Source organism: Diabrotica virgifera, chromosome 7 (genome assembly GCF_917563875.1).
Source record: "Diabrotica virgifera virgifera chromosome 7, PGI_DIABVI_V3a".
Classification (NCBI taxonomy): domain Eukaryota; kingdom Metazoa; phylum Arthropoda; class Insecta; order Coleoptera; family Chrysomelidae; genus Diabrotica; species Diabrotica virgifera.
The window spans coordinates 149511196-149525055 of record NC_065449.1 but is presented as its reverse complement, the minus strand read 5'-3'; positions in this window follow the sequence as shown (position 1 = coordinate 149525055).

The window sequence follows — 13860 nt, the reverse complement described above, 5'->3', positions numbered from 1 at the left end:
AAGACACCATGGTGATTGGGCCCATCGAACCAACATACTTTCCTGGAAATGCTCTACCAACCCATTTAGATATAGTAGTGGCCAAAAGCCTAGGACTACAAACAGACATCCGAACCTTAAACGAATGATCAGCAGACCACAACCCCATACTCATAGACATAGGTACAAGGGAAGAAGATAACAAAACAACAAAGAAAAGAAAGAAAACCAAGTGGTCTAACTTCAAACGCCTAGTGAGCATAGGAATTGGAAACATTCCTACAATTGACAATCCACAAGAAATAGAGGAAAAAGTCCTAGAGCTCGAAAACATCATAAAAGAAGCACTAAGAAATAGCACTACTGAAGAAGAATATGAAATTCATATGGGAAGATTTAGAGACATAAATCAGGAAATAAAAGAAATGATAAGGGAAAAGAACAGAGCCAAAAAGAGAGCCAGAAGAACAAGAAACCAGGAAGATAAAAATAGGGCAAATCGACTGAATCGACAAGTCAAACAGGCACTAATAGACCATAGAAGCCAAAAGTGGGAAAACTACATAAAATAAATGGAGGAAAGGAGCCAAAATATGCAAGAAATATGGAGGCTCCAAAGAACTTTAAGAAACGATAGAAAACCTATTCCCCCACTACATGGAGAAAACGGGATCGTCTACACAGAAGAAGATAAAGCCGAGGTGATGAGAAGGACACTTGAAAGAGGGTGCACACTGAATTATCACCAAGACCAAGATATAGACTTTATCGAAGAAGTCGAAGAAACAGAACTAGAAACGCCCGAAGAACAAGAAGAAATAATAAATCCCACATCACCAAGAGAAATCAGTGAACTGATTCGAAAAAGTTCACCAAAGAAAGGACCTGGTCCAGACGAAATCACTAACAGAGCTCTGAAGTATCTTCCCTCGAAAGCAGTTGTGTATTTGACAAATATAACAAACGTAATACTAAGATACAGGCTCTTCCCAAATCGATGGAAGGAAGCCCATGTAATTATGATACCCAAGCCAGGAAAGAACCACATAGTTCTGCAAAATTACAGGCCGATTAGCTTACTTCCAGCAGTCACTAAGATAGTGGAGCGAGTCATCCAAACCAGGCTCCAATCAGAGACAGACAGGCTAGACATAATCCCAGAAGCACAATTTGGATTCAGAGCTCAACATTCCAGCGAACATCAAATATTAAGACTTACCGAATATATAGTAGCTGGATTCAATGACCAACAATATACGGGAGCAGCCTTTCTGGATGTAAGCAAAGCCTTTGATAGAGTGTGGCATGAAGGACTGACATACAAAATGAGAGATTATGGATACAGCGGGGCCATGACGAAACTCATCTCCTCGTACCTAAGCGACCGGAAGTTCAGGGTCCGGATAGGACCAGTTCTGTCAGAACACGGAATGCCGGAAGCTGGAGTACCACAGGGTGCAATTTTATCACCCCTTCTGTATAGCATATATACAGCAGATGTTCCAAGAACACCCGGGACATTGATTAGCCTTTATGCAGACGACACTGCAATTGCTGCAAAACACATGAACCTAGATATAGCTGTAAGAAATCTACAGACGGCATTGGATACAATAGAAGAATGGAGTATCCAATGGAAAATAGCAATAAATCCAGATAAGACCCAAGCGGTTATCTTCAAAAAGAGAAGAGATAACCCAGAAGAACAGCTAACATTGCAAGACAGACCCATCGAATGGCAAAACAAAGCTAAATATTTAGGAGTCACAATGGACCAAGGTCTAACATTCACATCACATGTCAACGCAACAGTCCAGAAAACAGCAGCCGCCAGAGCGGCAATAAGAGGACTCACAGGAAGAAGAAGCAAATTAGCTATGAAAACAAAATTAAGACTTATAAATAGCATTATACTGCCAATAATTACATACGCATCTCATGCATGGGGTCACACGAGTCAAAGTAACAAAAAGAAAATACAAGCGGCACACAACAACTGCCTCAGAGAAGCTGCAAACGTGCCCAGATATGTCGCCGAACGGTTCTTATTTAGAGACCTAAAACAAATAAGAGTATTGGATATTATGGGGGAAAAAGCCAGAACAAAATTTGCTGAGCTAGAAGACCACCCAAACCGGATCCTGCAAGAGATATTAAGGTATGATGTGTACCATAGATGGAAACACAGGAGACCCAAACAGCAAATATTAGTAAATATACAGGGTGTAACGAAAATACAGGTCATAAATTTAATCACATATTCTGGGACCAAAAATAGTTCGATTGAACCTAACTTACCTTTGTACAAATTTGCACATAAAAAAAGTTACAGCCCTTTGAAGTTACAAAATGAAAATCGATTTTTTCGAATATATCGAAAACTATTAGAGATTTTTTATTGAAAATGGACATGTGGCATTTTTATGGCATTAGTATCTTAAGAAAAAATTATAGTGAAATTTAGACACCCCATAAAAACTTTATGGGGGTTTTGTTCCTTTAATCCCCCCCAAACTTTTGTGTACGTTCCAATTTAATTATTATTGTAGTACCATTAGTTAAACACACTGTTTTAAAAACTTTTTTGCCTCTTAGTACTTTTTCGAAAAGTCAGTTTTTATCGAGATATTTTGAATATTTGTCAAATCCACCACATATTTGTATATGGTGAAGTACGATTATGGAGACTTAGTAATAATAGGAAAATTAATTTATGATTTACATTTTTAGGTATATTTTGAACCATATTAAAAAAGAAGCCACATCTCGATAAAAGGTGTGTTTTAAAAACACTGTGTTTAACTAATGGTATCGCAGTAATAGTTTAATTGGAACGGACACAACCATTTGGGGGGTTTAAAGGAACAACACCCCCATAAAATCTTTATGTAAACATATTAAAAAAGTGGCTGCAACTCGATAAAAACTGCCCTATCGAAAAAATACCAAGAGCCAAAAAAGTTTTAAAAATATTGAATTTAACTAATGGTATCACAATAATAATTTAGTTGGAACGTACACAAAAGTTTGGGGGGGTTTAAGGGAACAAAACCCCCTTAAAATTTTTATAGGGTGCACAAATTTTACTGTAATTTTTCTTTAAGATACTAATGCCATAAGAATGCCAAATGTCTATTTTCAATAAAAAATCTCTAAGAGTTTTTGATATATTCGAAAAAATCGATTTTCATTTTGTAACTTCAAAGGGCTGTAACTTTTTTTATGTGCATATTTGTACTAAGGTAAGTTAGGTTTGTTCGAACTATTTTTGGTCCCAGAATATGTGGTTTAATTTATGACCTGTATTTTTGTTACACCCTGTATAATAAAGGCTAGATAATCGTAGCTCTATCAAAAGAAAACAACTTGCTCACCTTTGGCACCTTTGATTTTTATACGTTTCAGACATCCCTCAAAAAAAATATACACAAACTTCAAAACGGCTTCAGCCACTAAACAAATCAATAAAATATTAACAATAGGCGAAAGCCACAAAAAAATATTAGTAACAAAACCCAAAAACGGGCATGAGGGGCCCACATCCTCGAGCGCCGAGTCACCGAACTGAACATAGCCCAGAGCGGGGACTCGGCGCCCGAGCAAGCAAAACAGATCGAAGATAAGTCACTAGAGATAGCGGAAATAGAGCGCCTCACGCTGGCCTGCATTGATCGGGGTAGGATTTCATATCCGTGTACCCAAGACTCCCATATGATAATCACTTTGCTGATTGAGAGCCCCTATAGCGCATCAGAGTGCTATCGGGGGTTAAGTGGATGGTCTGGAGCATTGAACCGGGGTGGAGTGATTCCTGCTTACGGGAGTTAATCCTCCTCGCCCCAATGAATGTATCACCCGAATGTCATTCTCTAGGGGTGAGCAAGTCTCTCAGGCTGGGTTAAATCACTATGCTTGCTTGCTTACATAAAAATAACATAAACCTTACGCTAATCAATAATTATTTATTTACACCATTATAATGTATTGATAACAAATGAGAAAATTATTTATTCTACAAAATCAAAATATTTTGTAAAAATAAACTTCACAAAATTTTATGAGATTAGTAGACACTCCCACTATTTCTAATAATTCTTCTTTTTTTAATGAAAGATTAAGTTGATTTTAGCAGTTAATAGTGTGAGGTAGGAATTTTTGTGTTGTATGTTTCTTATTCCGAATGTGTCAAATTGAATCTCGGTAGAGCGAATTCAGTATAATAGATATCTATACCTAATATAGTTTTATTACGAGTTTATTCAACTTCTTGCAGAATTGAATTACCCACATAACAATGATGTTCGCATCACGTTCTAAGCATATCCTACCAACATTCGTCGAAGTATATCCTTTTTAGTATATGCGTAGTACAAGCATAGCATGTACCATAAAAAACATTCTAAATTTCATGTTCTTTGCATGTGCTTCAAAGAATATTCTTGCACCGAATATACTGAGCACATTCGTGTACGTAGTATCTCGGAATGTTCGTAAAAGTTTATTCTTAGAATATACCTTAATCAAATATTCTTAGTATATGCGTAAGTATATGCAAAAATATATGCTTAACACATACTTGTATACTTTTAAAATATCTTAAAAAGAATATACTGTATGTACCTATAGGAAGAAGAATAATGTTAGCCTATAGATTATCAACTTCGCGTTAAGAATAATTAATAAAATTTAGGTATTTTGGTAGGTACTACTGAACTATCTAATTCATTTTTTTAACCGTTTTAATTGTATGGTAAAAAAGTTTAAAACTTAATTCTATTGAAGAAAAATGAGAAATTCTCGTTTCGTTTTCAATTGAAATGAATATAATACCATTTTGATTTGAGTTTATACCATAAGTATTTTTACCTATAATTTTCGGGAATCCGGAAACGGTTATTCATTGTCATTCTGATCCCTTGCATTGCATATTTTATACCTGCACAAGGGAAGGGGGTAGGTAACAAAAGGGCAGAATATGAAAATAGTTTCCAGAATACAGTTAGGCATTTATGTTTACGCTGTTAGGACGAAGCGAAGACGAATTATTTCTAGCTACAAGGACTAAAACATTTTTAAGAACATAAAAAGCAGCTTGAAAATAATAAATTCATATTGGTACTTCAATATTTCCTAAATACCAAGTAAGTAAAAGTATGTATAATGTATATGATACCTATAAATTTTAGTAATTTACATACATATTATATATATTTGGCTATTATATAATTATATAAGCAGCAGTTTTATTTTGATGTGCACATAATAACTAAATATATTACTTATATTTTATATATATATATATATATATATATATATGAAAGGAAACGGCGATTGCATTTTATTTCACTTCGACCACCACCGATATTCTACACGACGTGTTTCGAGCTCATGTCAAGCTCTCGTCAGGAACATCTAGGTGGATGGTCGAGGTGTAAGAAAATGCTTTTGACCTTTCTGGTAATAATAAAATAACCAGACTTCAGTACACTTGGTACGACATCTATATGAATTAAACGAAAAGATTTCTCTGATATACAGAAGAAATCTTTTCCGTAGCGGACGCGAAAATGTAAATTTCAAAGTCTTCATAAAAGACGATGAACGACAAAAGACACCTCTTTGTGTCACAGATTTGTCTACAAAGGCACGTTATTCGCTACACATTCTTCAATAACGGAGAAAAACCGTGATATGAAAGGAAACGGCGATTGCATTTTATTTCACTTCGACCACCACCGATATTCTACACGACGTGTTTCGAGCTCATGTCAAGCTCTCGTCAGGAACATCTAGGTGGATGGTCGAGGTGTAAGAAAATGCTTTTGACCTTTCTGGTAATAATAAAATAACCAGACTTCAGTACACTTGGTACGACATCTATATGAATTAAACGAAAAGATTTCTCTGATATACAGAAGAAATCTTTTCCGTAGCGGACGCGAAAATGTAAATTTCAAAGTCTTCATAAAAGACGATGAACGACAAAAGACACCTCTTTGTGTCACAGATTTGTCTACAAAGGCACGTTATTCGCTACACATTCTTCAATAACGGAGAAAAACCGTGATATGAAAGGAAACGGCGATTGCATTTTATTTCACTTCGACCACCACCGATATTCTACACGACGTGTTTCGAGCTCATGTCAAGCTCTCGTCAGGAACATCTAGGTGGATGGTCGAGGTGTAAGAAAATGCTTTTGACCTTTCTGGTAATAATAAAATAACCAGACTTCAGTACACTTGGTACGACATCTATATGAATTAAACGAAAAGATTTCTCTGATATACAGAAGAAATCTTTTCCGTAGCGGACGCGAAAATGTAAATTTCAAAGTCTTCATAAAAGACGATGAACGACAAAAGACACCTCTTTGTGTCACAGATTTGTCTACAAAGGCACGTTATTCGCTACACATTCTTCAATAACGGAGAAAAACCGTGAGAATATCGGTGGTGGTCGAAGTGAAATAAAATGCAATCGCCGTTTCCTTTCATATCACGGTTTTTCTCCGTTATTGAAGAATGTGTAGCGAATAACGTGCCTTTTGTAGACAAATCTGTGACACAAAGAGGTGTCTTTTGTCGTTCATCGTCTTTTATGAAGACTTTGAAATTTACATTTTCGCGTCCGCTACGGAAAAGATTTCTTCTGTATATCAGAGAAATCTTTTCGTTTAATTCATATAGATGTCGTACCAAGTGTACTGAAGTCTGGTTATTTTATTATTACCAGAAAGGTCAAAAGCATTTTCTTACACCTCGACCATCCACCTAGATGTTCCTGACGAGAGCTTGACATGAGCTCGAAACACGTCGTGTAGAATATCGGTGGTGGTCGAAGTGAAATAAAATGCAATCGCCGTTTCCTTTCATATCACGGTTTTTCTCCGTTATTGAAGAATGTGTAGCGAATAACGTGCCTTTGTAGACAAATCTGTGACACAAAGAGGTGTCTTTTGTCGTTCATCGTCTTTTATGAAGACTTTGAAATTTACATTTTCGCGTCCGCTACGGAAAAGATTTCTTCTGTATATCAGAGAAATCTTTTCGTTTAATTCATATAGATGTCGTACCAAGTGTACTGAAGTCTGGTTATTTTATTATTACCAGAAAGGTCAAAAGCATTTTCTTACACCTCGACCATCCACCTAGATGTTCCTGACGAGAGCTTGACATGAGCTCGAAACACGTCGTGTAGAATATCGGTGGTGGTCGAAGTGAAATAAAATGCAATCGCCGTTTCCTTTCATATCACGGTTTTTCTCCGTTATTGAAGAATGTGTAGCGAATAACGTGCCTTTGTAGACAAATCTGTGACACAAAGAGGTGTCTTTTGTCGTTCATCGTCTTTTATGAAGACTTTGAAATTTACATTTTCGCGTCCGCTACGGAAAAGATTTCTTCTGTATATCAGAGAAATCTTTTCGTTTAATTCATATATATATATATATATATATATATATATATATATATATATATATATATATATATATAGGCTACTTACCCATATAATATTTATTATACATATAGGTACCTATATAACATAACTAAAGTTTATATATTTTATACTTACTTTTTACGTAATATTGTAGAATGTAATAACTACATTCTCATATGCAATTAGAATATGTAAATAATATTAGTAGAACCTAGGATGAGATTGGGTGATGTTGAAAACATACTTCTGAGAAATACAGCACATCCTTGGAATATTCTTCCCATATACTAAAAATATGTGCGATAGTACATTCTAAGTATATAACTAGAAGGTATATAGCACTTCCTTGGAATATTCTTCCCATATGCTAAAAATATCTGCGATAGTACATTCTAAGTATATAAATAGAAGGTTTATAGCACCTCCTTAGAATCTTCTAAAAAGTATGTTCTTGGAATATACTGAAAAGAAGTGCGGTAGTACATTCTAAGTATATACATAGAACGTTTAAGTACTGTAATGTAGTATATACTCAGTATATGCTCTGCACATTCGCAATGGTAATTACGCATATTCTAAGTATATACTTTTTCTGAAAAGTATGTTCTATGAATCTACTAAGAACATGAAATTGTTATGTGGGTAAAGACTCGCGGACTCAACTGTACATATAGTATAAAAAATATACTGTTTTTTAACAAATAAAGAATTAAAAACTAAAAATTTATTTCTAATTAAAAAATGGAATTAACAGTTTTAATATCGTCTATTTCCACTAAGAGCATGCCCACATAACAATGATGTTCGCATCATGTTCTAAGCATATCCTACCAACATTCGTCGAAGTATATCCTTTTTAGTATATGCGTAGTACAAGCATAGCATGTACCATAAAAAACATTCTAAATTTCATGTTCTTTGCATGTGCCTCAAAGAATATTCTTGCACCGAATATACTGAGCACATTCGGGTACGTAGTATCTCGGAATGTTCGTAAAAGTTTATTCTTAGAATATACCTTAATCGAATATTCTTAGTATATGCGTAAGTATATGCAAAAGTATATACTTAACACATACCTACTTGTATATACTTTTAAAATATCTAAAAAATAATATACTGTATGTACGTAAGTACGTACCTATAGGAAGAAGAATAATGTGAGCCTATAGATTATCAACTTCGTGTTAAGAATAATTAATAAAATTTATGTATTTTAGTAGGTACTACTGAACTATCTAATTCATTTTTTTAAACCGTTTTAATTGTATGGTAAAAAGTTTAAAACTTAATTCTATTGTGAAGAAAAATGAGAAATTCTCGTTTCGTTTTCAGTTGAAATGAATATACCATTTTGATTTGAGTTTATACCATAAGTAAAATAATTTTCGGGAATCCGGAAACGGCCATTCTTGTCATTCTGACCCTTGCATTGCATTTTATACCTGCACAAGGGAAGGGGGTAGGTAACAAAAGAGCAAAATATGAAAATAGTTTCCAGTACAGTTATGCATTTATGTCTACGCTGTTAGGTAGGACCAAGTATTTCTAGCTACAAGGACTAAAACATTTTTAAGAACATAAAAAGCAGTTTGAAAATAATAAATTCATATTGGTACTTCAATATTTCCTAAATACCTAGTAAGTAAAAGTATGTATAATGTATATAGATACCTATAAATTTTAGTAATTTACATACATATTATAATATATTTGGCTATTATATAATTATATAAGCAGCATTTTTATTTTGATGTGCACATAATAACTAAATATATTACTTATATTTTATATATAGGCTACTTACCCATATAATATTTATTATACATAGGTACCTATATAACTAACTAAAGTTTATATATTTTATACTTACTTTTTACGTAATATTGTAGAATGTAATAACTACATTCTCATATGCAATTAGAATATGTAAATATAATATATTAGTAGAACCAAAGAATACTAACACACCCACAGGGAGAACCTATAGGATGAGATTGGGTGATGTTGAAAACATACTTCTGAGAAATACAGCACATCCTTGGAATATTCTTCCCATATACTAAAAATATGTGCGATAGTACATTCTAAGTATATACATAGAAGGTATATAGCACTTCCTTGGAATATTCTTCCCATATACTAAAAATATGTGCGATAGTACATTCTAAGTATATAACTAGAAGGTATATAGCACTTCCTTGGAATATTCTTCCCATATACTAAATATGTGCGATAGTACATTCTAAGTATATAAATAGAAGGTTTATAGCACCTCCTTAGAATCTTCTAAAAAGTATGTTCTTGGTATATACTGAAAAGAAGTGCGGTAGTACATTCTAAGTATATACATAGAACGTTTAAGTACTGTAATGTAGTATATACTCAGTATATGCTCTGCACATTCGCAATGGTAATTACGCATATTCTAAGTATATACTTTTTCTGAAAAGTATGTTCTATGAATCTACTAAGAACATGAAATTGTTATGTGGGTGCAAGCAAGTCGATCGATTATTTCCCGTGGAAGATTCTCCCATTCTTCTATACAGGCAATTGTAAGTTCATGATGGCTTCTAGAAGGATTCCTTCGGGCATGAACAGCTGTGGAGACAACATCCCGTGCATGTTTAATGGGGTTCTTGTCTAATCCAAATGGCAAATACCTTGTCTATCATCATCATCATCCAGCCTCAAAAGTCCACTGTTGAACATATGCCTCCTCCCCTCGTTTCCAACCTGTCTATCCTGCGCCGCTCTTATCCAGTTTTTATTTAGCTTTCTTAAGTCGTCAGTCCCACATACCATCTTTTCCTAAGAAATAAATTGTATGAAGCCATGGATGAATTCCACATCCCTGATAACCTGATAAGATTGGTTAAGGCTGCAATGCGTAAAGTTGTTTGCAAAGTCGAAATACAGGGCGAACAATCACAGGCGTTTGAAACGAATGTTGGGCTGCGACAGGGAGATGCGCTTTTGTGTCTCCTCTTCAACATAGCTCTAGAAAGGGCGGTCAGAGATGCCCGAATAGACACCAGAGGAAATATTTTTAATAAATCATCCCAAATTATGGCATATGCAGATGATGTGGACCTAGTTGCCCGCACAGCACGCAAACTAGAAGAAATGTATACCAACTTCTCAAATGCCTCAAAAAATATGAGCCTGAAAGTAAACGAGGAGAAACCTAAGATGATGGCATCAACACCCAACAATAGATCCAGAAACATCGGTCACCAATTCACCGTTGATAACTCTACCTTTGAAGTGGTGGACAAATTCACATACTTAGGCTCCCTGATCACCAAGGAGAACATCATGACGGAAGAAATCAAGCGAATGATAATCCTAGCGAACAAATGCTATTTTGGACTGAATAGACATATGAGAAGCAGAAACTTAAGTACCTACTAGTACACTTTATATATATATAATGTTCTTGAACTCCTAAGTGGAGCATAGAGCTTCAGTGAAAACGCGCCATCGGGTTCTATTTTGCGCTAGGGCCTTCACCTCATTCCAAGACTTTCCTTGACTTCTTATCTCGTCCATGATGGATCTTCTCCAAGTTTGTGCTGGGCGACCTCTTTTTCTCTTTCCTTGGGGATTCCACTCTAGGGCATTTTTTGCAATACTGGAACTATCTTTTCGGAGTGTGTGACCTATCCACCCCCACTTTCTGTATTTTATTTCATTTTCTACCCTCTTTTGTTGGGTCAGGTGTAGCAGCTCTTCGTTTCTGATGGTGTTTGGCCAGAAAATACGAACAATTCTTCGTAGACATTTGTTAACAAAGACCTGCAATTTGTCTGTAAGGTATTTTGTCACTTTCCAGGTTTCACATCCATAGAGTAGAACAGACATAACATTTGACTGGAATATTCGGATCTTTGTCCTTGTAGTATATTCTCCAGACCTCCAAACAGGGTTAAGCATGCTGAAAGCTTGTTGAGCTTTTCGTATCCTCATACGAATATCGTCTTCTGTACCTCCGCTTTCTGTTATGACACTTCCAAGGTACGTGAAGTTCTCCACATTTTCAATCTGCTTGTTGTCGATATTAAATAGCGTGTTGTTCCTTGCATTTATTCTCATCGACTTGGTTTTACCAATATTGATTTTTAAACCTATTTTATTGGCCTCAGTGGATAGTGTTTCCAATTGGTCGGCCACATCCTGGAACCTTTGTCCTAACAGGCAGATATCGTCGGCGTATTCCAGATCACTTAGGCGTGTGGTTAACGTCCATTGTATCCCTTTTGTGTCGAAGTCTAGTTTGGAGAGAACATAGTCCAGAGCTATGTTAAACAGAAACGGAGAAAGTACACTTTAGAAGACCAAAAATAATAATTTTTTTCTCAGAACCTTTATTAAAAATGAACATAAAGCTTTTTACATATTAATATCTAACTCTTAGAGAGTACAAAAAATATATCTTTTTTCATTTACGCACGAACACTAATATTGTACAGGGAGCAAAAGTCGAGGCCTCGAAAAATGATGGCGGACAGTTAATCTCAGGATTGGGATATCTGAAATAAAAAAATCGTATTGCATTTGAAAAAGAAAGGTTTCCTACGTGACAATTTACCACAATTTGACTAAATAATAAACAAGAATGTGTGTGTACTTTGTACGCACGTAAGAAGTTATACTTCTACTACATATTATGTGATTTTTAAGACTATACCAAAAATTTAAAAAAATAAAAGAATAAAACGCACACAAACACATTGAAAAATGCCACAAAGAAAAAATGATTTCTGGACGATAATAATTGTTGGCAAAAATTTTAAATACGCATTTGCTGAAAAAAAAATTATATAACAAATATACTTACAATCATAATATGCATAAAAAAATAAAACTTGCATCGGGAATTGAACCCTTGAATTTCGTGCCGCTTTGACTCGTAATCGAAGCGTAGACTCACTCGTCCAATCGCACATTATTTATCATGTGGAAAAATACCGTAACTGAACGTTTTACTGTTTGACAATAATTGTTTTGAAAATTATGTAGTTTAAATTTTGTGGAAGAAAATATAAAAATATAACAAAACAGTAAGAAAACAATATATTAGATGAAGATTGGTAGAACTTTTGTTGGTAATCAAATTAAGTATGTAAATCAAAGCATTACATACCTACTAGATAAATAAATCTACGCCAAAAAATCATAATTTAAAAATAAAAATCGAACCTAATTTGGGATTTCTCTCTAAAATCCGCATTCTTGAGAAAATAAATGTATGTATTTCAACCTAATCCAAATGTATAATTACAATATGATTATAATAAAAACTAGGTACTTACCAAATTAGAATGAGTTTTCCTTGTCCAAAATAGTCCAAAAGTCCAAAAATATAGGTATATGAAAACTATTTAAAAAGGCAGTATAACTATTAACTAACTTTTGTTTGTTGTTTCTTTTCACACAAATTTTAAAACGCAACAACCATAAATAATCTAACTACAGCTGTGCCACAGCCACCATATTGAATAATTTTTGACATGTCATTTGAACATCCAATCAGAACAAAGTTATAATGCGCATGCGCCCGGTCGCTAGGTTTTCATATAAAAATTTACTCTCTATCGCCGGTAAAGAAGTATAACTTCAAAAATAAATATTTTTTAGCCATGAAAAACTGAAGAAAAACAGGCGATTTTTTCACAAAAATTTTCCAAATTTCCGTAAAATCTTTTTTTGCGGAATTTTTCACTATCTGTGATAAATTGTCACGTAAGAAACCTTCCTTTTTCGAATGCCGTACGAGTTTTTTGTTTCAGAGATCCCAATCCTGAGATTAACTCTCCGCCATCGGAACTACTTTTTTTCGAGGCCTCGACTTTGGCACCCTCTATAATATTAGTGTACGTACACAAATGAAAGAAGATATATTTCTTGTATTCTCTAAGAGTTAGATATTAATCTGTAAAAAGCTTTATGTTCACTTTTAATAAAGGTTCTGAGAAAAAAAATCTTGAAAAAATGCTTATTTTTTTTGGTCTTCTAAAGTGTACTAGTACCTTAAGCCATTGATTATAAAGTACCCAAGTATGGGTACTTTATAATCAATGCTTAAGCCAAAAAACAAAAATAACCATAATATACAAAACCCTTATACAACCAGTGTTGACATATGGATTGGAGACATGGACCATCTCCAAGGCAGATGAAAACCTTCTGCTTATATTTGAACGAAGGATCCTGAGAGCAATATTCGGTGGCATCTGTGAAAATGTTATTTGGAGGAGGAGGTACAACTACGAGGTACACCACAGATATAAACATATATTTGGTGGTAAAGACGTAATATTACTTATAAGAATAGGAAGACTAAGATGGGCAGGACATCTAGCAAGATCACAGCATAACAACCCTCCTAGAAGAATCCTTATGTCACAAACTGTGGGAAGTAGAAATAGGGGTAGG